The sequence below is a fragment of the Ochotona princeps genome, chromosome 14 (genome assembly GCF_030435755.1).
Source record: "Ochotona princeps isolate mOchPri1 chromosome 14, mOchPri1.hap1, whole genome shotgun sequence".
Taxonomy (NCBI): domain Eukaryota; kingdom Metazoa; phylum Chordata; class Mammalia; order Lagomorpha; family Ochotonidae; genus Ochotona; species Ochotona princeps.
The window spans coordinates 52,167,269-52,194,639 of NC_080845.1; the positions used below are offsets into that span (position 1 = coordinate 52,167,269).

At 41.1% G+C, this 27,371-nt stretch overlaps 1 protein-coding gene across 17 annotated transcripts in view; it reads left to right on the plus strand.

The window, feature by feature from the left end:
* PTPRD (protein tyrosine phosphatase receptor type D) overlaps nucleotides 1–27,371 on the plus strand; it is a 1,483,320-nt gene that overhangs the window by 953,412 nt on the left and 502,537 nt on the right. For 16 of the 17 annotated variants that reach the window (XM_058672195.1, XM_058672202.1, XM_058672198.1 and 13 more), the window contains exon 1: nucleotides 22,765–23,064. The exons of the other annotated variant lie outside the window; for it this stretch is intronic. The gene's annotated coding sequence lies outside the window, so the exon portion shown is untranslated. Of the gene's footprint in view, nucleotides 1–22,764; nucleotides 23,065–27,371 lie in introns of those variants that run through there. 17 annotated transcript variants of the gene reach the window in all.

The following is a 27,371-nucleotide window of genomic DNA, read 5'->3' on the forward strand; positions in this document are numbered from 1 at the left end:
AAGTATTATAGGAGGAAAGAGAAATTGGGATGAGGACTGAAGAATTATAACTTTTCTTGAAATGAGAGAGCACAGGATGTTGCCACATCCCTGATACATATCAGAAATTACCTTTGTAAGTTGGTAACAAATAATTAACAGGTCAATGAGGCAAAATACATCAAATATTTTCATTCTTAGTGTGGATCCACGTGGTGTTAAATGAATGATTACTTTTTGTTTGTACTCTTAGATGAGTGGCAGCAGGCAGAAGAAGGAAGAGGAGAAAAGCGCAGGATAGCTGGGCTCTGCTGTCTGCTTGGCGTGGCCGTTAATAGCATTACTTCTAATATGTACCCTAGCTTCAACAGTAATAGCTAGATCTGAGCAGTCAGAATGCTGCTCAATAAAAGTAGTGGCATTAAATCAGCAAGCAGGGTTTGATTGTATGCTTTGCTACAGGAAACGGGAAAGGAGAAGCAGGAGATGTGATTTCCACAGATAATACTGAACAGGGAGCAGCCAAGCCCAGAATAAAAGGCTTGCTCAGAAAAAAAACAACGTGAGAGAGTATCCCAAGACCCTCCTTATCTTTCAGTTACCATTAATGCTGTCTATTCGGTGACTATATACGTAGTTACTATCCCAGCTTATATCAAGTATCACTGGTAATTTATTTGCAGAATATTCTATGGGGGGTTTCAGGGCTCTAACTAGAAAAATAAATGACGTAGCTTCCCCACAGTTTGAGCGCTTTTCAGCCAGGAATCCACTCTCTTGCCCCCATCATTATTTGGAAGACTGCATGTCTGACCCACTGCAAACACACAGTGGTCTTTTTCTGTAAAGTGTCATAAGCCAGAGTGTTGAAAACATTTGCATTGGAAATCTGACTTAAGACTCACTCTGCCCAAAAGTTGCCAATCCTCTTTGATTAGGAAGTTTCACTCCTCTTTCAGTACACTTTTTATTGTATCTAGAAAAACAAGCTGGGGGAGGGAGGTGAAGCAGTGCTTGGAGTAGTCTGACAAAATGGATGACAGAAACTTGGTTTCCAGACTTGGTTCAGCTTCTCTCTGCTTTTGTGAGTAAAGCTGAGGCAAAGTTTAATGAGTTTTGATGCTGGAAGGTTGTCATGCCAAGTTAAAAGCAGTTAGCAGGAACTTCCAGATCCAGGATTCTGTTTCAAATCATTAAAACTGAATAATATTCCTCCTGCAAAAAATTTTAAAATATTTTTGTAAGAATATAATTCACATCTGGGGTCAGAGGTGACTATCAATAAAAAAGGGACACTCACAATTAAAATAATCACCAGGTCTGACTGTCCCTGGCTAGTGAACACCAAGCTAACGGCCCCAGTGACCCATCTGTGGCTGTTTTTCTCTCATCAGTGCGTTCCTAGTGTTTTGCAGAGGTCCTGGTGCACTGAGTAGATACTTGAACAAACGAGAGAAAGGAGTGAAGGGAGGGATGAAGGGAGGTAGGGGTTGAGGGAGGGGAAAGGAAGGGAGGGAGAGAGGAGGGGAGGGAGAAAGGGGTAAAGGCAGGAAAGCAAGCAGAACTAAGTCTCCTGGGCTCCCTCACACTCTGTGTCCCCTACTCATTACACTACCCCCCCCCGCCCCCCCCCCCCCCCCCGTGCCCAGCCCTTTGTTTTCTCTGAAGCCGAGATAAAAGGAATGTCAAGAACAGCTCTGAAGGCAATGCCGCTACAGTGCCAGGCACCCTTTTCACAGCTAACTGATTTGGTTTACCAGAGCTCATAATGGACCTAAGAAGGGACAACACATGACACTTGAGACTTTCTCTGGAATACAAAAAGGTGCATTGTATTAAGGAAGTATGTAACGTGTGTAATTTAAGCCCCTGTTTATCCCTGCCCAGCGTAAAATAAGTGTTCTCCATAGTGACAGAGTAAAAGTTCACAGTACTAGACTAGTAGAGCCTGGTGAACACAGAAAACAACCATCAGTAGCTTGGACTGGTTGGAGGATTGGCATCCACCCAGAGTCACCATGGGTACAACTGTGGCCATTCTTTCTTATGCCATGCACCCCAAAGGGGATAATGAAGTGCAGAGAATAGAATTAGTAGAGCACTTTTCCTTTTCCGCATATACAACCCCCTCCTTGTTTTCTTTCCTTCTTCCATCTTTGTTGTCCCCCAGCTCCCACCCTAATTCTACACACCAGCCCTGTTTCTTTCAATCTGGATGGTAGTAGAGACAGCAGAGAACACAATAGGTACAGTAGTCATCTTACTTCCATCCAAGTATTGTCTGTGTGCTTGGAATGAAGAATTGCACAGAAGGACATGATGTGGACCAATTTCACTGTTTTCCAATCTCCTATAAATGAGCCAGCTTTTGGGAACACTAAGACACAGTGTTTCACAAAGTTCCTTCAGATGACTTCCTGAGAAATAACTAATATCTGGCAATGAAAGCTAACCATTATCTTCCGTGATGATTAATACATACCACTTTCAATACTGGATTATATAAGAGTAAGGGGTACATGTTAATAGAGTTTAGATAGGAAAGGGCCAAAGGACAAAATGATGACCCCTGAAAACTTTTGTCTATTGACCTGTCTCATTTGTGAATGTAAAATGTCACCCAGGGTTATCATTCTTAGAAAATGTTTTTGAAAGAGATGTCAAATTTAACTGAGATCTGAAAATTCTCTTGCATTTTTTAAACTTCTATCAGTTTGTAAAGGGATGCAGTGAATTTTTATTACTTGACCTTTTGTCAGGATAAAAGAATCCATCAAAAGAAAAATAGCAAAAAATAATATACTCATTAAAATATGTAAATCAATTTAATTTAATAAGCTAATTTATTTTTGCACTGAAATCCCTTACAAGAGAGAAAACAAACAATTAGCTTAAAAGTCCCCTGTGGGTCAGTGTCTCATAAAATTCTAAAAACAGCTTAAACAGAGATGTTTACCCATTCAGGTAGATTAAGTGATGTTTAATGAATCATTAATTTGACCTAGAAGTTACCCTGGGTTATTCATGTTTGACTGTTTGGAATAAGGCCCAGATTATGCTTATTCTTCTAATTTGGCCAATACAAATGATTTAAAATATGAAATAGGGTGGCAAAGGAAAGAGACAAGAAGGATACACGCAAAAGGATTTGTTGAAAATGCGCTTTGGCCGCACACATCATGCTGTGTGACCTTGAACTTTGTAACTTTAAAGATGTTTGCAAACATGGCTTGGATTTTTCATTCAAATATTGAAAGGAAGTTCATATTTGCTAAGAGTACCAGGTCACTTGGTAAAGTTTCACTGAGATCCCAAAGAACTTAAAATGTGTTGAGCTGTTGTTTTAAATGACTTTCCCAGAGTTAAGTGGTTAAGGTGAATTAATTTAGAATTTTAAAACAGAGAATTCCTTCTAACGAGGTTTCTGGCAGGAGGAAATAATGAAAGTAACCAGAAAATAACAAAACTTCAGATTCTTCCGAGGCTATTATACTAATGTGATTATCCTGCAGTACAAAGACTTATAGATGCAAGGAGTTTCAGGACTTAAAATATTTTCCTATAAAAAAATCTGAATTATTTCCAATACTTAAAGAGAAGGGCAACCCTAATGTTCAGATTTGGGGCTTTTCATTGGCTCATTTGGCTCATCTACTATCCTCCAATATCAAAGTATAGTATGAATAAATCTAGTTTGGCTATATTGTTTTCAGCTCTGTCTTGTGACTCATTTAATTAATAACATGTACGTGTGTGCCTCTATGCATCTCAAACACAGAAATCCATGTCCAGAGACACCTTTTAGCCTTAGGTTAGCATAACATTCAATATTACAGCAAAAGTAGTTGAAAACACAACATTGGGCTAGTTCTAGGCTCTGTTATGTTAATTATAAAACATTCACTTATGGATTGAAGAGATGTAGTTCTTAGCATATTGTTGGCTCTGAAGAAGAGAAAATCCCAAACAAGCAATTAAAGATGATACTTACACAATAAAGAACTTACTATCTTAAGAAATTCAGGAGGGTCTGGAGCAGTAACCTAGTAAAAAAATCCTCACTTTGCATGCTCCGGGATCCCATATGGGCACTGGTTCATGTCCCAGCAGCCCCACTTTCCATCCAGCTCCCTGCTTGTGGCCTGGGAAAGCAGTCGAGGACGGCCCAAAGCCTTGGGACCCTGCACCCGCGTGGGAGACCCGGAAGAAGCTCCTGGCTTTGGATCGGCTCAGCTCCAGCCATTGCTGCCGCTTGTGAGGTGAACCAGCAGATGGAGGATCTTCCTCTGTCTCTCCTTCTCTGTGTATATATGACTTTCCAATAAAAATAAATATAATCTTTAAAATAAAAATAAATTCAAGAATGGAACTTCAGAATTGATTAGCTTAATAACACAGCAAAATGAAGAATCTGTGATGTTAGCCACCACTCCCCCCCGACTTCACATCCAACTATTATAAAAGGTGGGATACAGAGAAGAAACGTGCGCAGGAGCACTCAGTAAGTGACTATGCTGAAGTTTCAGCCCATTTGGAGTCTAATGTTTGCTTCCCTAACCACTCTAAAATCACCAAATACCTTTTAAATATTAAGCACTATCCAAAGAAGTGAAGTAATACTTATTATTAATCATAAGGATTTATATGAATATCCTTATTATTAGGTTTGCTTATTTCATAACTCTCAACTCCCTGTCCCTGCTACAGACTTTGGTAACTACACGTTGAGATGCTCACTTTATGCTTGAAGTTGAGAGTCGGTGATCATGACATCTTGAAGATTTTGTGACCCATTATGTCAAGACACTAGGTAAAGAATTAACAGAACCATTATTCCACTCTTAAGTCTCTCGTGTGACTCACTATTAACAAGAGCCAGAAAAACAATTATGCTACTTATCATGATTAATTCTAATACATTATTGATTGGCTGCCTACTGCTTCATTTAGTTATCCTCAAAATCTAAAGAGAGACGAGTTTTATCTCCATTTCCCCAATGTGTGACTACACTTGGTATGTCTATGGAGGACTGAAGGCTAATGACTTGCAGAAATGTAAATCATGGCCCTAACTCGTCCACTGCCCCATCTAGCATGACATTTGTGCTCCAGCTGAGAGAATCCTTTCAATAACCCCTAGGAAAACATCCTTTATTTTTTTTTTTGTATTTAAAAAATTGCACTAAAATCATCAACTAGCTCAGAACAAGTATCTACACATTTTCTCCCAGGCATTCATCAAATATTTTGTGGAAGCCACAGCTCTGCATGGCGGTTTCATGCCCTTTTTTCACATAGTCTGCACAATTACCCTGTGAAATATTACCTTTGACTTTTTCTTTTTAGGATTTATTTATTTTTATTGGAAAGACAGATCAGATTTACTTAGAGAAAGAGCAGCCGATAGATAGATCTTCTATTCAAAGAAGCACTCCCCTAATGGCTGCAAAGGCTGGAGCAGAGCCAATACAAAGCCAGGAGCCTGGAGCTTCTCCTGGGTCTCACACGCTGGTATAGGGTCTGAAGGCTTTGGGCCATCTTTCACTGTTTTCCCAGGCTACAAGCAGGGAGCTGGATGGCAGGTGGAACAGCTGGAACATGAACCAGTGTCTATATGGGATCCCGACACCTGCAACGTGAGGATTGAGCCATCTTGCCGGGCATGTGACCTTTTTTTAAAAAAAAAAACAGATAAATTAATGAGGAGTCTGCGGATTTTGAGAGTTACCTCCATGCACACAAGAGTCAGTGATTATGTTCTCTCAACTCCAGGGCAATTCCCACCGTGATCAATTTGCAGAGAGAGAGAGAAGTTATTTGGAGAACAAGGTAACAAGCATTTGCTGGCCAGAGAGCACTGAAGGGAACCAAACTCAGGGTTCGGTTGTGAACCTCGGTATGTGATCCTCAGGGAAGCATAAATTGTAGAGAAGTGATACAAATAGCACGACCAATGGCAGCCCTTCCACAGCCACTCCCCTCACCCACACCCCCAGAGACTGATGGTAACTAGACCACTTTCCTAGTGTAGCCCTGGTTCACTTGGTACAATCCACTTTGGGAAATAACAAAACAACATCTGAGCAACTATCATCACACCTTATGAACTTGTATAAGGACCCTGAATTCTCTGTTTTATCTTGGTTTGAAAATGAAGGAATAATATCTGATTTTACAGTCAAAGCTTTTCTATTTGGCAGGATTTGAGTAAATCATGGGTGACTTACTGAACCAGAGGCCATTGTCCTATCAACTAATAAATGTCAACGACAAAATGAAACATTCTTAATAGATTGTGAATTCTTGTTCGTTCACATATGGGAACTATGTAGGAATGCCCAAGAAAACCAAGTTATTATGTTGGATCATTAAAATTTTATCTTAAGTTCAATAGTTAGAAATTCTAGATAAAATGTGGCTTTGCCATTCTGAACCTGAAAGGAAGTGAAGGCTCTACCCTGCATGATAAAGGCTGGTTTTCTGTTTTAGTGATTGTGTGGATACTCATAGGATCAAGCTGGTGGCAGTCAAGCATGTTTTGCTACTCACCTGGCTTATCAGCTCATGTGACTTCTACCATCCAACTCACTCTGTGTCCTGCCTTGCTCTCGTCTTGACTTCTTGTCACTCATACTTCTCTGAATATGATTGACATTGTTCCCTTCTTTCTTATTTCGGAATCAACTACATATATTGCAAAGAAAACATTATTTTCTTACTAGTCATTGAACTAATAGGTCTCATTAAGATTGAATCAAATAAAAAATTAAAATTAAATTGCAAATAATACATGAAGCAAAATGTGGTGATGAAAGAAGAAAATTATAGACAGAGAAACTTTTCATTCTTTATTGATTTGAAAGTTGCCACAGATTTACAATTGGATGCTATATTCCAGGCACCATCTTGGGAATTAAGATTGCATGGGAAAGTGAACACTTTTAGTGCCTGTCCTTGGGAGCCTAGCTTCTGGTAGAAGTGAATATGAATATAAGTGAAATATGAATATAAGTGAAATATGAAAATGATCACAAAGAGTGTGGCAGGTGGCAATGGTTGCTCAGAAGAAAATGTAAACAGGGCCAGAGCATAGCATCGGAAGTGGTGGTGGTATCATGTGCCTGGGGTCAGGGAGTTGGCCATATATATAAAAATTCCTTCTTTCAATAGTTGTTGACTGCTTTTGACTAACTGGGTACTGTGACAGAAGATGAATAAGATGTGGGTTCCTGCCCCCTAGGAGCCAGCAGCTTAGTAGAGAATCTCACCACCTGTTCCACAAGGCAGACAGATTAGAAGTCTCGGGGCATATTGCTGCAGTAGCATTATACACAGTGACCAAACTGAGCAGATTGTAAGTATTCCAAAACTCACAGTGGTTTCCATAAAATAATTCTCACTTCAAGTAAACATTTTCAGTTGGTGAGTAACTCTATTTTCCACTGACGGCACTCATATTTGAGGGCTTCCTTAATGCAATGATGACTTGTTTTTCTTATTGGTTGCCAAGGATTGTTTGAGTCCTTATTGAAATGTACTTGCTTAACTCCTCCAAAGCAACTTGGCTGGTTTCTTGTTGTACTGGCAACTGCTGCCTCCTGTACTGAAAAATTTGTTCTCTCTAAAAAATTTGGACAGTCCCTAGATGGTTTTCATTAACATTAAAGATAAAAAAGAAGGAATTGTATTTTCCAAAAAAAGTGATCAGACCAGAACTTTTTATTAATAAGAATTAAATAAATATAGGTCCAATCCTGGAAGAAATTTTCTGTCTCTATAGTGCTTGGTGTAGATACCTGGCTCAAAATTTTCCAATTCATCAAGAAAAATAAAATTATGGTCAAAATTTTAGCTTGTATAAACAAGCCATTTTCTTCATTGTATTTTTAATACAAACTCCATATCCTCAGTGCTGTAAATGTAATAATATAGTATTGTTAACAAGAAAAGTCAACATGCAAGAGAACAACACTGAGCAGAGAAGTCTTTGTTTTTCTGAAGACAGAGCCTTTTTGATGGGGCACAACAGATCATATCACACAGTTGTTCCAGAATAAGGCAGGCCAACTTGCTGGTCTTTGTGCTGGCACAGCCGAAGAGAATCCACTCCCTCTGCCAGCTCCATGTTGGATCCTTTTTCTTTTTTCCTTTGCCACAGTCAAAAGACCCAGAGAGGAAATTATTTTGACTAGGCGAAGACATAAGCACAGGTGGTATCATTTGTCACAAACCTTGCAGCTTGTGATGGAGCTGACTTTCCAGTGGTCTTTGAGCAGTTTGTTCTGTTGGAGAAAGGGATGCAAGAGCTGCTGGTGCTTGCTGTTGAGTGACTGTGTCACCGTTGATCTCCACGGGCTGTTGTCTTGCAGAGGACACATTTCTTCTCAGTGGTGCCTCAAGACCGTGCTGCCAAGCTGCCTCAAAGACTGGCTACAGCCAGGAGCTGCTTAATCTTTTATTGCTTCAAACAGTAGCTTTGGGCGGCTCTTTCTAGTCTGGGTGGGAAAAATTTCACACCAAAGCTTGCATTTGGTTGAGCTGTCACTTTGTTTGCTGTGCCAAGGTAAAATCAGTATGTTGCAAAGTCTGCTTTGTTCATAAACACTGGAATTCCAAGGTTTGGTGAAGTTTTCACTCTTTTCATGGCCTTTTATACAGCAGCTTCCAGCACTATGATCATGGCAGCTTTAAAAGTAAAGGACAGATGCAACTATTCCTATCGAAGTAAGTTCCAAAGGCCAAGAAAAGTCTATCGCTGGATGAGATGAAGAGCGAAGTTCTAAATATGAACTCTGTCATCACTTGAAAATATTAAATTCTATCCAGGACTAACTCTTCCCTAAAATATCTCCCAGAAACTCTGCCCCTTCCTCGGTATTCTATTTTTGAAGGACATATTCAAGGTGAAATAATTCACTGAGTCTCTATGGAGTCTAATTTGATGGTGGCTTAAGTGTATGTCCTATATTTCTTTGGTGATAGGTAAGACAGACGCTAATGCAAAAATTTCCATTTTTTAGCTCTGTGGACTTTGAATCAGACAATGTACTGCAATTAAGTAGCTTTTGAGGGTGGCCTTCCAAAATAGGAAGGATGTTCCAGTTGTTGGTGGGTTTGGCTTAGGTTACACAGTTTATTTGTTTGGGTTGTGTGTTTTGAACATGTGCCCAGGGCTTTTAAAAAGAGTGATGTGAATGTTTGTACAAATGAAATTGAAAGCAAGAGAGCAGGCATTGCCAATGCTTTAATTATGAACCTAGCAACATGTGTACTTATTTGGAGTTTAAAGGGCATAAGATAAAACAGAGGGAAAGGATCGGGCACCCGGTGGTCTCTAAACAGAATGGCTGTTTTTTCTTTTTGCTAGGCACGAAATAAAAGGCATACAGCCTTCCATCCTTTGAATGCCCAAAGATATGGCAAACTGCCTTGTGTCCTTTTTCCACTGTGTGTTTCCATTTGGAATACGATCAGGACAGAGGGTGAAGTTCTAAGGCAGCAGGGTGGTCGTTTACATCAGGTGATCCATGGTCCCACTCTTCCTCCTTGTAATGTTTCCTTCGAGGCCGAAAGGCCCAGCACATCATGGCGTTTTACTCCCAGGAGAGTGTTCCTACTGGTACCTTAGAAACCTTGCTCTTTTGGTGCCCTGGAGAAAATGCCAAACTCCTTGGAACCTCTATTCTGACGAACAAATTTCCCAGAAACTGTAACCAGAATGGCTGGTGGGTTATTGCATATGAAGGCATTGCCAAAGTTAGGGTGGTGAACCAAAAGAATTCGGAAAAGTTTGAGAATTGGGAAGATTGGGATGGTTAACACAGATTTTCTTTTCCTTTCATTTTTGAGGGTTGTTTTTACCCTTGCAACTTTGATTCCAGTCAAGTGTATTTCATTCCAGACATAAAACCTAAATCCTCTTCTCTCAAGTCTGCCTGGATTAGGAGTAATTATAAGGTAAAAATAACATTGTCTCCTCCCTTGAAATATGTAGTTGTACTCTAAAAGTGGTTTGGAGGGGTCTGTTTGACAGAGGTGCCTGTATGCTTCTTGTTATGCATGAAATGGTATTTCCAAGGTAGCTATTAAGATGTTTGAATATAATTTGGGAAAGCTAAGGGGACAGTGGGATTAGCTAGCTAAGGGACTATCTTTTACTTCTAAGATTTCTTTGCAAATGAATGGACAAAGACACACACCAACAGAGTGGTTCATAACTGATTCTCTCCCTGAGTATAGCAGCTAGCATTGGTTGCTTCGCAAACAGAATAGACTGCTGAAACCCACTGAAATGTCTCAGCAGGTTATTGGGGGCTGACACCACCATGTTTGAGAAACTTTATGTAATTACAGCTGCCTCTTGTAGGAGGCCTCTGATCTCTGCAGGCTATTAGGACCTTAGTAATGGCCAGAGGACTATTGGGCAGGATTCAAGCCCTCCCCATAGTGATAGCACCTAGAAACTTCCTTCAGAGCAGGGACAACTGTGAGAATAAGCCAGCTGTGCAGAGCAGTCTTTAAAAGATCATAGATTTAGGTAAAATAATGCCACCTGTGATTTTTTTTTTCTTTTAAAAAATGTGAGGCATAGAAGAAAGAGAAAGGTAAATCTTCAAAAAAGGCTAGTCTCTTAGGACATGCCAGAATCTGCTCAGCTGTATTGGGGTATTTTCCTAGGAACAATAAAATAAATCAATAAATTTGAATTATCACAGTGGTTTTCAGAATTACCTGAACGATTGCCCAAGATTCAAGCTCCCAGAAACTAGCCCAGGGAGGCCCTGCCTCAGAAATTAATGAATGACTCTGGGTCGTCTGTTAAGTAGGTGTTTTGCAACTTACAAACTTATTAAAAGCATTAAAAGGATGAGTCTCTTAACATAATTTGTGCATTCTGTAGTATCACCTAAATGTTAATGTTTAACCTAGATATTCTTTTCTTTTATTTGTTAGTACGCGGTAAAGATTCATGGAGGTATACATCTGTATTCATTGTGTATTGATAGTTTTCTATTATTAGAGCTCACCAAGCATGCTCCCTTCACAAGAAAATGAATTCCTTAAGGCAAGAGTTGAGAGCAAAATCTCAGAAATAGTAGTTTTGTTGTTCCAGATTTAACTTGGAAAATAATACACAGGCATCAAGGCTACTTTGAATTTGCTTCTAAGGAAGATTGTCCATATTTTTTTTTCTAGTTTTAACCACAGATTTCTTTGGGAGAAAATCTGCATGGAAGCCGTTTAATGGCACGGCTTCCTCTTTTAATTGGACTGCACAGAATGAAAATCGTTAGGGGATGTTTGTATTGTATTTAGATAAAAGGGTTTTCTTTAATATGCGAGGCTTGCTCATAGCACACATTCTTCAAAAGTCTAGATACTGCATATTTCACATACCGCACACATAGTGGAGGTGAATGAATGAATGAATGAGCAGTGTGATGAATAGGTACATGTGAAAAGTCATAAGAAACACTAAAAACACAACAGCATATAGTATTTGGGCTGCATTTCATTTGTAGTTACTACTTAAAAGTGAAACCCAGTCTGTCATTTACTTTTCTCTTATAAATCTAAGCACTTCCACAGAAAATCCTGGAAACAGGAAAGATACCTTAATATCATGTTGGTTAGGGCCCAGTGACTAAAGTCCTTGCCTTCAACGCCCCGGGATCCCATATGGGCGCTGGTTCTAATCCCGGCAGCTCTACTTCCCATCCAGCTCCCAGCTTGTTGCCTGGGAAAGCAGTTGAGGACGGCCCAATGCTTTGGGACACTGCACCCGCGTGGGAGACCTGGAAGAGGTTCCTGGTTCCCGGCTTCTATTGACACAGTACCGGCTGTTGGGCTCACTTGGGGAGTGAATCATCGGACGGAAGAGCTTCCTCTCTGTCTCACCTCCTCTCTGTATATCTGACTTTGTAATAAAAATAAATAAATCTGTTTAAAAAAATCATGTTGTTTAGTTATTTTCCAACCGCACTTTCTAGAGCTGGGCAGCAAAGATCTTCCACTTCCACTAAAAACTTAAATCTCTTGAGAAGTTTTATAATCTGGACACAAGAGTCCTACTCTAATGAGAGCATCCAATTCAGTCATTGTGACTAGAACCTTGGCATGTATCCTAAAAGTCAGGACAAATCCTAATGCAGAGCCAGAACTGTGAGCTATCGTTCTATGGGTTCAGCATTCCAAACTTTTTGATTTTTGATTTGAGAAGCACAAGCATACTTCCTGGAAATAATACAGGAAACAAGCTGGGAAAATTGGGATGTACTTAAGCCTTACAGCGTTTTCATTGATTCAAAAGAAAATACTAAGTTCCAGAAAAATTCAATCATATAAGGGTCTATTACGAATTGCTAGCACAGGAAATTCTGCAGATATACACAGAAACCAGATTAGACCTAGATTTTCTCAAAAAGATTTTATAGACTTGCAATCAGGAAACATATCTGAGCAGAGGGACTGGCCTATGGAGGACTCACAGAAGCAAGAAAAATGAGTACAAATGCATCTTTAATATAAGGCAGGTGTATAATCAATGGTAGAGGCAGGACCAACTCCTAGACTACGATAGTTTCCATATTTTCTAATTTCTACCTTGCATATATCTGATAAAACTGAATTTTTATCTATAGTTTTAGAAGATAGCCTATTTTGTTAGAGATTCATAGGATTATACAGGAATAAAAATAAAGTTAATATGGCTGTCCTACTCCTTTTTCCTTACATTTGGTATACAATGTTTTGGAGCTCACTAGGCATTAGGTCTATCTGATGAAGGAAAAATCAGGCAGAGAGCATGCGTGCCTTGTGTTCTACTCAGCACTGCTTTTAAATGTCTAGCCCCTGGTATACTTGCCATGGGGAAGGCTAGGAGAACAGAAGCCTGACTTGATTTGCTTTTTTATTTCTCCAGACCAGTGATTGTTAATAGTCCCTAGTTCATTCAGAGCAAAACTGAGTGTGAAAAAAAGAATGGAGTGTTCAAAGTTTCCAGCATCTGTTGCTATTCATATTGATCTTCACTTAGAATCTTTGGTATTTCTTTGTTCTCTTTCCAGTCATCTGGCACAAGAACTTTCAAGGTGTAATTAAACAAGGAGGCCATTTCAAGATGTTATTAGACATAATTTTCATATATTTCCACTGTCTAGTACGTGCCTCCAACCTTTTTGCCATATATGTTAATGGGCCTATATCCATATAGCAAATGGTAAAATGCATTTTGATGGCTTATGCTTTGTAGGATGTTTTAACACATTTAAGTAGAATGCTTAGTGAGCACAGGAGAGATTCAAAGAGTAAGATGTTTTAAAGATTGCAATATCTGTATTAGAGTCAAGGAATCAGGAATAAAAGATAATTGTCAACATGATCCTTAAGAGATGGAAGGATGTTCAAGTTTGAGCTAATCATAGAACTTTCTGATAGTAGGAAAATAAATTTCACTTAGACAGTGCTAAATAAAAGGATATAAGTTACAAAGATACATAAGTTGAGAATGGAAAATTGGACTTAGGCAGTATTACATTTGTGGTGAGTCTTGAATGTTGATACAAATTTAAATATGTGTATATGTATATGTATATGTATATGCATATCATTTACCTGAAAGTCTTGGGAGAACAAGAGAGGACAAAAGAGATCTTCTGTTTGCTGGTTCACTCCCCAAATATTCGCTCCTCAAACACTCCTTAATAGCCGGGATGGACCAGGCAGAATTCTTAAACTCCAGGAGTCCGGAAATTCAGCTGGGACTCCCAGGTGAGTGGCAGGGACCCATCATTTAGCTCATAGGATGCATTGGGAGGAATCTAGATCAGAAGTGGAGCAACTAGGACTGCCACTCAGATGTGGGATGCAGGCATTCCAAATGTTGGCTTTAGCTAGCTGTGCTACAATGTGTCCCCATGATAGAAAATTTGTATTTTATTACAAAGTACATATGCCATCATGAATAATCAATATTTTTGAGCCTGACATTTACATAATCAGAACCTGTGGAGTTGGGACTGAGTCCAATCAGGAAAAGATTACGAGTACAGTAATACATGAAAACTACTACCACGTGTAGGCTAGTACTACCAGTACGGAGAGTACTAAGAGAACTGAAAGTTAGTTTTCCATATGACCCAGCTATCTCACTTCTGGGAATACATCCAAAAGAAATGAAATATGCAATATAGGATCTGTCCTCCTATATTTATAGCGGCACAATCTACAATAACAAAGACAAGGAAATAACTCTGATGTCCCTCGAAAGAGGAGTGGATGAAGAAACTCTGGTACATCTACCCCATGGAATAGTACTCAGCCATTATAAAAAAATGAAATTCTACCATTTGCAACAAAATGGTCTCAACTAGAGGCCATTATGCTCAATTATATAAGTCAATACCAAATGGAAAAATATCAATTTCTCCTGATATAAGGCAACCCTCAGGCAAAATATAAGATCAACAATCTTCAATACATCTTTTCTTGCTACATCTCATGGGTTTTGATATTCTTGTTTTTATTTTCATTTCTTCAATAAAGTTTTTTCTTACTAATTTATTCAGCGATTCATAGGTCATAGAGTAGTGTTTCTTGCTTCAAGAAGGCTTTTGCTTTTCTATTTCATTTCTTCAGCAACACATTGGATTGGTCATTCAGTAGCATGTTATTTAACTTTATGTTGTAAATTTTTCATCGTTCTTCATATTGTTGATTTTATTTTGTGGTTTTTAATTTAACAGGCTGTGTAGTAACTGTGTAATAGAGACTTTCAAATCCAGATGTGGAAGATAAAGTGCAGGTTGCTTCTCTACTTCCAAATCAAAGATGGACTCCCAATGAAACTGTTAAATACATCTTGACAATAGCATGATGAACTCTTTACCATTGTCCAAAACCACTATGTCAGGATAAACTTGAAGAGCAGAATGATGGACTTAAGACTGTTTATGAAGTCCTATACTACTGTAAAATATGGGGGAAATCAGTGGGTGAGTGGTGTTTGGGGAAGGGGTAAGGGAAATCCCCGAACCTTTGAAACTATATCGTAAAATACGAAAAGTATATTAAAAATCAACTAATGATTTTTATCATTAAAAAAATCTTTTGAATCACTAATACAACAAAATAACTGTTATCGTAGTAGTCTGGAAAACAGTAGAGACAGTCATACTGGGAAGATAGGTCTCTGTAAGAAAAGGGGACAAGGTATTTCTTTAAAGGACTGAAAACAAATAAATGAGAATGGTACTTCTACATTTATAAAACAGTTATTGACTTAGACTACTCATACAGATTGGTAAAAACTTCTCTGTGTTTTATTTTTAAATCACCCAAGTTTAGTTTAGAATTTCTAGTAATTTGGAAAATGTGCACAATGGATTTGAATATCATCAGGGTGACTTGTAGTAATGTATGATCATTTAGGAAATACCTTTTATTCTTAAATATATGATGTGACTACCCAATAGAATGTGCCTAGTGAAAGTGAAAATTTTAGTACCAGTATGTTTCCTCCATCAAATGGAACAATTATTTTAACATTTTGTAGAATAACATAAACTTTTGTAATTACTGTCATCAAGAATTTTTTGGGACTATGAATGTATCCCTTTCCAATCACATTCTATTATTCTTGGTGATATTATAATGAGTGTTGTTATTGATGAAACTTATCTCTAATCAAATTTCAGGTAGTTGTGTTTTTTAGCACAGGCCTAAAGAGAGGCAATAGTAAGTGACGACCTATCAGCCACAGGGTATCAAGGCATCTGGTGTCATGTGTTGTTGATTCATTCAAGTAACATTTTTTGAGACCTGCTTATAGTCACGGTTCTATGCTTGCTGTTTGGGATATGAAGAGTGTGAGTATCTCAGAATTTAATAAGGTCCAAATATATACAATGACATACAAAATTATCAAGAAAATAAGAAAAAAGAAAGAGGGCCGAGATGCAGGATAAATTGATTCTGGATTGAGGACAATAAAAAGGTTTATAAGCCATGTGATATTTCACATGTCGTGTTTAATTAACAACTGTATCTTTTATTCTTTTCCTCTTATGATGTCCATCCTTCCCTTCCTTTATTTCTTCAGGTATTCATGAAGTATGCCATTGTTTAAAGCACTAGGACCACTGTGTTTGGTTTAAATCAGACAGGCGTCCTGCCCTCAGTCAAGAGAACCCTACACTAAATGTACATATCAAGTAGAAATTAAATGGCGCAACTTAAGTGTAAGACAACTATAGCAGGATAAGACAAAGACAAAAAGCTTTCAAAAGTATCCGGAGAATAGAGTTTTGATGTCTTTGCTGTATGCTTTGTTTTAAACACTGCCCAAAGCATGGGAAAACATCCCCAGCGATGCTGAGGGTCACAGCTGCATGTACGAAGGGAGCTGAGATCTTATCCAGGATATAAGGACCAGTTTGTCACTGATTACTTCCAGTCTGGGAAGAGATATACTTCCTGTTAAATGGACATCAACCTGTAGTATTTCATTTCTAAAATAATTTTCTGAAACTCTGTTAGAAAGAGCCATTACAAATAATTTCCTGGCTCTATACTGGTGCTTCCCTGCTAACCATATGAAACCTGAACTTGGTGGACACTGAAGTTCATTAACTTTGAAAAACTGCTGTGCTTTCCTCATGTGTGTGTGTGTGCTTCACATCTTCCTAACTACTGGATCTTAAAGCACATTTTTTCATTTAAGGAGATTCAGCACTTACTACAGTAATTGATTACAAGTCATTTACAGCTTGCAGTATGTCCTTCTCTTGAAAGATAAGTCAGGCTTTGTCCAAGTGAAATTTTAAACAAATGCCTTACTTTTCTGTCATTCTCTTAAATGGTGCAACTTTAGTTGGCCATGGGTCCAATAACTGAACTGTAGTTTAAAATTTAACTGTACTTTCAGATTATGTTCCAGTTATGTCCTGTGACTTGGACATTCTACCAATGTTCAAGCTGTTTCCTTCTTTCAAAGAATCTTGCTACCCCTTCCTCTCTGAACTCTCTATGATTCTTGTCTATTGTGTTTACCATTCTTACACGACTCAGTGAGCTTCTGTAGATTTTCTCCCTATGAAGTGTTAATTTTCTATTTTCTAGTGATTTCTTAATTTTTAAATTAATTCTTCCTTTTAAAATTCTCTAACAGAACATATGAACACTAAATGGCACATATGAACCTGCAGGAACCTTCCTCTTCACTCAGCTTTCATATTTCTGCTGAAGACATCACTTAAAAGTGAATTAAAATCATGAAAGTTTAAATCCTAAAAATAAACACTGAGCAATTGGCTTCCTCAGTTAGGATTTTAGCATTTAAAGGTTAAAGCAATAATAACATACTTATTATTAACAATGCACTCATTTATGTTACCAATGGTTGTATTTTAAAGAGAAGCTGCAAATACATAGATAGGTGGTCTCTGAATATTTAAAATGAATAGCTTTGAAAAACAAAAACAAGACAGTTTTATTGTTAGGAAACAGTGAAATCCATTGCTTCAAGCATGCATTAGTAGAGCTTCTTGACAAATCACCTGTTAAATTTTAGCTGACAGCTTGTCATATATTAATTATAAATAATTGTAATATACGGCTATCATAATGCATGCAACTAAAAAAAACCAGGAAAGGTAATTGGAGTATATCCTTTGTTTTCTCCCTTCACTTCTTACTCATAAGAAAAAAATGACCCAGTGTTTCACTTGGGTTGGGATGGTGCCAGTGTTTAATGGAATGCCCCACTCCACTAAAGAATTTAATGGGAATATCCATTTGTCACAGTCGCATGCTGTAATCTCCAGTAGCTGAGCCAATGGAAAATAGCATTGTACCATAACGTCCTCTACACACTGCAGGTGAGGGTGAAGTGCAGCAAAGTGAGCAGTCAGGGGAAAGGGCCAGTTATTTCTTTAGAGAAGAATGCGGATTTCTTTTCTTAAAGAGAACAGTGCTGCCTGATGGCAAAAAGAGAGGCTGCCCTGGGGAAAAGCACTGTGCTTCTCTCATCTAGAGACAGGTGAGAATGAGTGTACAGCACATATCAAAATCTCTAACCATGCCTTGTGGATCTCAAGTCCACCTATTTGTAAAGAGCCCGTTGGTAGTAGAATCCAAAACACCATGATCAGAGTCCCAGTTCAATCATCTTCCGGTCCTAAGTTGGAATTTTCAATTCTGAAGAATGGCAATAACAATACTGAAATGTCCAAAGTTACTGCAGAATCCACGGGACAGTAAGAATCAAAGCATTTTGGCATAGCACCTGGTTGTCAATGATTCTTCACAGTTAGATGGAATTCTATTGTCTCATTACCATTTAAGTCGAAATAGGTATATAGGTCCCTGGGACCATCTTATATTACTGCATGAGTAAAATTTGAAAAATGTTCTCAAATATTTTAACCTGTGTAGAGGTGGATATGTGTGCTATTTGAAGATAAAACCATTTAATTATTATTTCATTCCTACATTTAGTTGCAAATTAGAGAAGTATGCTAGACATACTGTAACACCTGTAGGAATAGATCTCAGAGAGTAATGCCAGTGTCCTGTGAATCTGCTCATTATGTTCAGAACATGTTGCTTGGATCTGTTCTGGTTCTCTGTTCTAGCTCGATTTAATAAAACCACTACAGTCATCACCAAGAAAATATGATCAGAGACAATTTATTCCATATCTCAGTTAATAATTTGTCATCAGGATAGGAAGAAAAACGTAGGTTTTATTCTAGATAATTATTTTTATTTTTAATGATTTTTACATAATTGATTAGGGTGCGAAGGGTCAAGGGCTACAGGAAGCTGAGGGACACCACCATTTCCACATTCTTTTCTTTTCTCCTTCTTGTATCTGGGGGAAGAGGGGAGAGAAGGGGAGAAGCCACACCCAGCCTCCCAACCACCTCTGTACCCTGAGATGGAGTACAGCCACCCAATGCCATCCCCGGGTTCCTGCTGTGGGGCATGCTCTGACGGTCCTGCTCAAGAGGTTTTGATAGTTCAAAAGTTCTGAATTACTGCTGATTTCGCCACTCCAAGCACAATGAAATGTCTCCAGAAAGCACTGGTTGACATAGTTTGCCTTTGAGTGTCTGTTTGCCTAGATATTCACTGCTAGCACTGGGCTGTTGTAAATATATAGGATTTGAAGTCAAGTAGTGGAGGCTCAGAATTCCAGCTTGGCTACTAGCTGACCAAATCAGCTTGGACAAATTCTCTTTTCTTAGTCTGTTTCCTCAGTTATACAAAGAGACAAATCATACTGAACTAACATGGCAATTGTTAAAATTGAAGCCAAGCCAGTGCCTTTACAACATTTTATTATAATTACTAGCCACAGGTTCAAAACATAAGCATTACAAAACAATATTAGTACATATAATGTATTCTCCTTACTTTTCTTTCACTCAGAAAATTGTTTACAATCCACTAGAGTCAAGACCCACCAAAGGTCGGATGAGCCTTTTGAAAAGTAGTCTATTATAACACGCTTAGCAGGATACTTAGTACATAATGCACGTGTAACAACGGGTTACTATTACCGTCGTCATGATTATTTTTAGTCTTCTGTGAGGATGCTTCATGATAAATAAGAATAAAATCTTTCGAGTGCTTCTAGGAACTAACTCCCTTGGATGAGCTCCAACACAGACTCATACTCATCGTATGCTGAATTATGCACTAGAGGGGGTTGTGCTATACACAGCTCCCGTGTGCTGTTCATCCCAGAATGTGAGAGTTGGAAGAGAACTAAGAAAATGTCTGGTCCTGTTGCTACATTTTCCTTCCTGTATATTGATGATTTTAAAACAGTCTCCACTGCTCACTGATGAGATCAAAAGTGGCTTCTTTGACTCAAAAGTTGAAGGAAATACGGACACATTGCTCCAGTGGAGAACACTAGACCATGGTGTCTGGATTTTTATGCTGTTTTCGTCATACAGTAGTGGAGGCCCTTATATTCTCACGCATTAAGATTCTAAGCCTGCAAAAATGAGATGATTTTCAACAGATGATTCTTTGACTTAAACTGTCCAAATGATAAACAAGCTCTGAAGTCCTATTAGATACTGCAGTATTAGCATTCTGTCTTGTTAGCGGCTTACTCCCATTACTACCTGGGTGATCAGGGGAAGGTTAACTCCTCTGAGGTGTCTACCTTAACAGCGTTATCCCCATAATCCTCATTCTGTTTGCATAACAACAGCTCAGACTCTCCAGTCTCCACCTCCACCCAGCCTCTCGCTACTACTGCTGTAAGGCAGTAAGGTTGCGGTAGGGCCAGGAACAGCTAGGACCTTCTGATGTCCGTGAGGCTCTGGTCCTTGGCTTCTATTTTCCTCTGTCTCCCGATTTCTGGGTCGCTTTTTTCTTTCTGCTTGCTCACCTTGATAACAATCATCACTGAGTTCTCCAGCTAGTCTAGCTTGCTACCACCGGAGTAAGATGATCTCTCTTCAACTGTGCTCCCACAGAGCAGACAGGCTTGCCAGCTGGGTTCTTCTTAAAGGTCAGATCTGCAGGAAGACGGATGTGTTTCTCCTCTCTCTACTGAAGATAACAGCACAGGAATATTAGGATCTTAAGCTCTTTTATTTTGTTTTTCTCCCTCCAACATTCAGCTCTGGCTGATGAAAGTGGGATCACCAATTTACAACAGAGCATACGACAATGAGAAAGCCACGTTGGAATTTTCTTCTTGGGTGAGAAATCTATGGGGAGGATCAAATTTCTGGACTCATTCTCAGGGCACAGGGAGCAGGTGTCCATCACAGTTGCTCGGGCTTTTTCAACCCCCTGTGGCATTAGCTTCTGGTTGGGAGCTTGAGCAGGAAGAGATTTCTTCCCGATTTTCAGATTTTCACAATGAAGCAAACAACAACAAAAGGCATGCCAGGTTGCTCCTCCCCCCCCCTCCACACCAACTTGTTGGAGAACTAAACTTCACTTAGCAAGACTCCTTTCAAAAATAATGTGATTTCTCTTGGAAGCACACAGGGGACTGAAGGATTATTGACCAATCCTTCAGTGCTTTTCAGGAGCACAGCGTGCAGAAGGTAGAAACAAACGGGCAGCCGAGACAACAGTCAGAATGCTGGATAATTAGGCTGAATCTGAAGTGGTCTGCTTACCTCTGCCCTTTCAAAGACAACCTGGAGTTTACACACCTAAGTCTTGTGTACCTGGGTGTGCCTGAACAGAGGTTCAGTCATGGAGGGACTGGGAGTCCTGGCTTGACTTTATTTAGCCCTTCTGACCAAGTTTCTAATAAATTGTGTTGGGTCAATTGCCAGCAGAGGCTTCCCACAAGCTGTATGAAGATGCCCCAAGCAGTGAAGAATGTTAAAATCTCTCCGATAAGGATCCCGACAGGCACCTTAGCCACCCTTGCCTTGTGTGGTTGAAGCATGCATAGCCTGACAACTACGTGTCCTTCTAAGCAGGCGGTTTTACGGTACCCTTCAGAGAAGCTGGAGAGCTTTGGTAATTTCCAACATCACACAAACAACTAGTAAGAAAGCAAAAAACATCAGTCATTACACCAAGATTCAGTCCTTCCTGTGTTTTCCCTCTTTGCCTCCAACGTGGATCCCCCACAAACCTCCCTGAGTGAGGCTGCCAAGGTGAACTGGGACGGACACCGAACTGTCTCACCCAGGAGCACTCCCTACGTTATCACCACCACTTCGAAAGGGGCGCGACCAGCATTCTTTCCTCCAAGCTCCAAGACGCAGAGCAGGAAGAGCCCTGGCATGCATCCCTCAGGAGCTGAATGCATCTGTTCGAGAGGGTCTTTTCTGGCCTGGTGGATGGATGATGGGGAGTGACGTCACCTGGCCCCCTCCTCTTCAAGTGTGAGTGTGTGTGAGTGTGTAAGTGTGCGCGCGCGGTGCGCCTTGGTGGCCCAGCTCTCCCGTCTGCCCCCTCCTTCTTCATCCAGCTCTCGGCCCTCTCAGTGGGTCAGCGGTTCAGATGCAGAGACTCGCCCGCGGGCGCCGCGGGTCCCAAGCTGCCCGCGCCCGGGCGCACCCACAATCACACTCACGCGCAGGCAGGGAGCACTCACAGCTCCCCAGGGCCGGGGCGCAGCGATTCCGTGGGATCCCCACCACGTTGAGGATTTTAGAAATCACCCAGCCAAGGAAACAAAGACAGGAGCCTTTCCAATTACTTTCCTGAGCTTTTTTCTTTCTTTCTTTCTTTCTTTAATACCCCCAGCAAGCCACCTCGACTGCCACCGTAACCGGGTTCACGCCAGGTCCAAGGACGGGGCCGGGCAGGCCATCCCACTTCCTGGCCCTGGACGTCGCCGCGCCCCCTCTGCCTCGGCGGGCCTTAGTTTCTGATTACCTCGCGCGCGCTTCACTTTTGGGGGGAAAAGAAGAGAGAAGGGGAGGGAGGCGCCGAGGAGGGCAGTCGAGTTGCTATTTGTGACTAAAGAATCCGCTTTAAAAGAAGCAGCAGCAGCAGGAAGGAGGAAACAGGAGAGAGGCGGAGGGAGGAGAGGAGACGCAGCCCCGGACCCCTCAGCCGCGAGCGGCGGAGCCTCGAGGAGCGGGAGGAGGAGGAAGAGGAGGAGGAAGAGGAGGAGGAGGGAGAGCAGACACACAGCGGCGGCGGCGGCAGCCGGAGGCGCGGGCGCGGGGCGAGCGGGCGCAGGAGGAGGAGAAAAAGCCGCGGAAGCCGCGGGTTCTGAAGGGCCAGGAGGACGGCCCGAGAAGAGGAGGCGGAGGAGGAGGAGGAAGAGGGGGAGAAGGGGGTAGGGGTGGAGGGAGGGCGGGGGACTCGCTCCTGTGGATGCTGGATTTCGGGGTTTTGGACTCACTCGCTGACTCTCCTCCACTTCCTCGCTCTGGACTGGGCTGGCCGCACGAGGGCTGGGCGGCGGCGGCGATTAGAGGGGCTCCCGTGGCGTCGGCCGCTGCTCCGCGGGATTAAATTGGCCGCCCGGAGGCGGCGCGGGCTAGGCGCAGGCTGCGCGGCCGTGGCGGGGCGCGAAGGAGCTGGAGGAAAGTGCTGGTGGCGGCGCGGGAGGCGGTGGCTGCCTGGAGCCAACATGACCAGGTGAGTGTCCCCGCGAGCTGACCCGGTCCGCCCCTCTGGGTCCTCTCGTCTCGCTGCGCGGGGATAGCCTTGCGCTGGGCTCCGGCTGCGGGCGCCTTCCCGGCCCGAGCGACGCGCTCCCGCGTCCCAGAGACCCCGCGACCCGGCGCCGGAGTGCAGTTTTCTCTTCAGCACCTCCTTCAACAGAGGTTCTCTCCTGCTTCATTCACTTCCCGCCTGAACCCCAAATCCTGGAGAGACAATTCTAGAGGATGGGGGTGCCTGGGTATGTGTGTGTATGTATGTGTGTGTGCGCGCGCGAGCGACCCCCGCGCTCTCTTCTAGGGTGGGCGTAGTATTGGGGGCAATGGTGGAGCGGTGGGGCAGTCGACCTTACCCAGGGCTTGTGCCTCCGCGGACGCGTTTTGGAGGCTGGAGTATCTGTTTTGAGGAGAGCTGACTATGGTCAGGGGGGCTATTTCTTTTTCTTTCTTTCCTCTGAACTAGTGGGGAGAAGGGGAAATAGCAGGAATCAAAGTCTAGGCGGCTGCCGTAGAGGAGGGGGATTGTTCGGGAGACCTCTCTTTGGCAGAAACCCTGCTCGAGTTCCGCCGAGGGGACCCGGTGTACTTGCACACACCCTCCTTCAGTGCGGGGCGGGGGGGGGGGGAGGCAACGCGTGATTCCCGGCCAGGAGCCAAAGTTGTGGAAAACAATTGGAAAAGAAAGCCACGAGCGAACCAAAGCTTTGGGCTTTCCCATAGATTGACCGTAGCTTTTCTATGGGCGTATAGGAAACTTGCATTGCTTCCCTGCGCCTTTGGTTTTTACATTTTTGTTTGTTTGTTTAAAGGCACTAATTGCGAAAGCAGTGTTTTTTTAGAATTGGGGGAGGGGGTAGAATCTTGAACGCTAAGTATGAAATTGGCTTTCATTAATTGGGTGTTCCAGGATTCCAAATATAGTAGTCCCATTCTCCAAAACGGGGACTGTTACCACCCACTTGTATTGTTTTCAGTTGACCTTCCAGTTAACTACTTGCCCAACGTCTCCTCTATTTTCTAAAATTGTTGAAGTGATCCCCAGCCTAATCCACAGTACACCCTGGATACCTAAGATTGCGGAGGGATTGCACTTCCTGTATTTTCTCTTGACGGTTTTTGTGTGTGTGTTTTTTTCTTCTCTTACACGCCTAAACACAGCACCAGGATTTAAGAGAGTTGTACCCATTTTGAGGTTATCAGAAGCTGGTCCCGGCTTGTGGCAGGAGACAGGCCTTGAATTGAATTTCTAGAGCTACAGATGTGGACTTAACCCTGGGTATATCCGTGCTGACCATCCGCTGGTACACCTCTGGGGAGCTGGCTCAACAGTAGATTCTGAAGACCCTCTTGGCTGTTCTTTCCAAGTGCACACAGCAGCCGCTCAACTTGTGTGAAGCCAGGGTGATGTACTAAGACATGTTCTGATTTCATGGGATCTTCAGTTGTTGCCAACATCCAGATTATACTGTGTAGGGCATATCAGGATATCTAGGAAAATACTTGGTAGATATTGCACTTTATCTCCTTAATAGGCATGTGTTGTAGCCCATTTTCAATGTTCTGTATTAGATTTCTTGAAACAGGCACCCTAAATGGACACTAACATTTTCCCTACCTCCCACCCCCCACCCCCCAATTATGTACTGTACTTTGCTTTCCAATGGAGCTAGCAGTTCTGTGACAGCCTTCTTCAATTCACCCTCATGCTATCAGCTATTATTGTACTTTCAAAGTGTGAAATTGACAAGCTGGTCAGTTTCATGAATTCAGCTGTCAGATTGTGTCCAGTTAAAAATTGCTAAAAGCTGTAAATGTGCCTGTCTAGAATTTTCTTTTGTGACTGAGAGATATCAAAAGGATGGGGGCTTCTGGGTTGTTATTCATTATAAATCTTTAGAAATATGTGCACTCCAGCGTGAGCTTTATCACTAGCTGTTGTTGGGCAATACATTTAGATTTCTACCAGTGTGAAAGTGGCATTCACTTTTTATCTAGATCTCATTTCAATAGTGAGCACTTTATATCCAAACCATCTGTCTTGCATGCCATGGCTAGAAATACGGTGAAACAGGAATGAGACCCAAAGAGGAAACTGCCTCTCTCACATGCATTTTAACGTAGTGTACTGATATATTACTTTGGTAATGACATGCAGAAAGAGGAATGAATTAACCATTTTATTGAGGAGGTTATGTAACAGAAATTCTTCTTGGGCCAGTGCAGTTGTATAGTCCCTGGGTTAGTGAAAGGCGATCATCTGTTTTAATGCATACGTATTGCAGTAAATAACTTTAGAGATCACACTGCTTACAGTGTTAAAGCCACCGATTTGATTTGCCTGTTAAGATTGACACTTATTTAAAACCAGAATGTCTCCCAAGTCCAGAGTCAAGGAATTGGAAATCCCTTCATCTGCTGCTATTTGCTGAGCCACTAGGGGCCTGTCTAACTTCTTCTATACAGGAGATACCCTGGAATGGCGAACGCAACCCTTCCTAGAGAGACGTTAAGAAAATTCTACTTGGCAGTCCCTCAAGTTTTGTACTTTTCTTTCTTTCTTTTCTTCTTCTTCTTCTCTCCTCCTCCTTTTTCTTTTTCAACGCATTAAGTTATGCTGTGATGTGAGTTTCAGACGTTGATTGAAAAACATTTCTGAAGTGTCGCTTAGCCTTTCTCTGACACCTATGGCAGCATGAGGCTTACTTTCCGTATACAGTGTGAAACAGAACAGAGAGCAGTGTTTGTGTAAGTGGGTGTGTGATCCCAGTGTACCGCAAAGATAAGCAAGAAGGGACATTTATAACTTTTCTTTATTAGACTGATAAGGATGTTATTTGCATAATGAAGGGTTAAGAGATAAATGAAGCGGAATTACTTTAAGGGAAGGATAGTCATAGATTGATGGTGTGCTTAAACTAGCTTTCCAAGTTGTCTGAAAGGAGACTCTGAGGCTCTGACTTGGCTTTAGTCAGCACTTGAGGGCCCTGGCCTGAGGATCCACCATAGGTTTTGAAGTGTCAGTTTCACAAATCTGAAATTGACCAGCTGTGGGGATCTTGATAGACGTTAGGCAATAAGGTCAAGTATACGTACACTGTTCTTTTGTTGATTTTCAGTTTTTCAAACTGACATGGGCAACTATTTGTAAAAGAGCACACTATGAGTATTTGCGTATTGGATTTCCATCAGACCAACGTGATTTATCAAGCCCTTTGAACAGTTCTGTTTTCAAAGGGGTTCTATGGACGATTAGAATTCATTAGCACCATCACATGTGAAGGGTGGCATTTGAAAAAATGGATTCTTCAAGGCGATTTCTGTTTAAAAACTACTGTTGTTTATAGTTTCAGTGTGTGTTGTGGATGGTCGGAGAGCTGAAGGGAGTGTGCTCCAACATGTAATCCTGCAAGCGTCTGACTTTTTGGGTCGTATCTTTGCAAAATCCGTATGTGTATATATATATATATATGCATATATGTGTGTGTATTTGTGTATATATGTATATATACACAAGTATACACCTTTATCATGGTACCTTTTTAATTCTTCAGAGTTTCTTGGAATCTCACGAATGAACTAAATTCACCCTTTGATGCAGTTTACTCAGATTAGGAAATCATGAAATATGCTTCAAGAATTTGTGTTAGAAACCCAGAAATATGAAGTGCCAAATATAAGAATCCAATTACATGTTTTTCTTAATGTTCGAAAGATGCTGTTTTTCTTTTTTTTTTTTTCTTAAAGGGACAGTAGTTGAAAAGACGAGTGTGAGTAAATGAGCTCTAGTTTAATCAGGCTTATTCAGACTCTCGTTGCCTTATAGCGTTATTCATCTTTTTGTTGTTGTTTCATCTTCATACTGTTGAGTTTCTTTTGGAAAGCTACTTACTTATCATGACACAAAGGCAACTTGCAGCCTCAAGCCAAAGGAGTATTTAAAAACATCTTCATTTATATTACCAGAGATTTGCCAAGAAAAGCAAAGAGGCGAATAGTTCTGTCTGTGGTTTACAAGGTTAAGGATTCTTGTGTAACACATCAACAGGAGAACTCTGACGATGTGGGAGAAGATTGATTGAAGCTGATTTGTCAGTAAATTTCTGTCCAACAAGTATTGCTTGGTTAAGCTTCTGTACTCTCCTAGCACAGTCTCGTTTCCACCAAAGGATGGATTTGTTTGTGGATATGTTTTCTATTTGGATAATCTTATTTGCTTCTAATTAGTAGTTAGTAACTCTTATTAAGATGGCATGCTTGATTTCCACTTGTCTCAACAAAGGATCC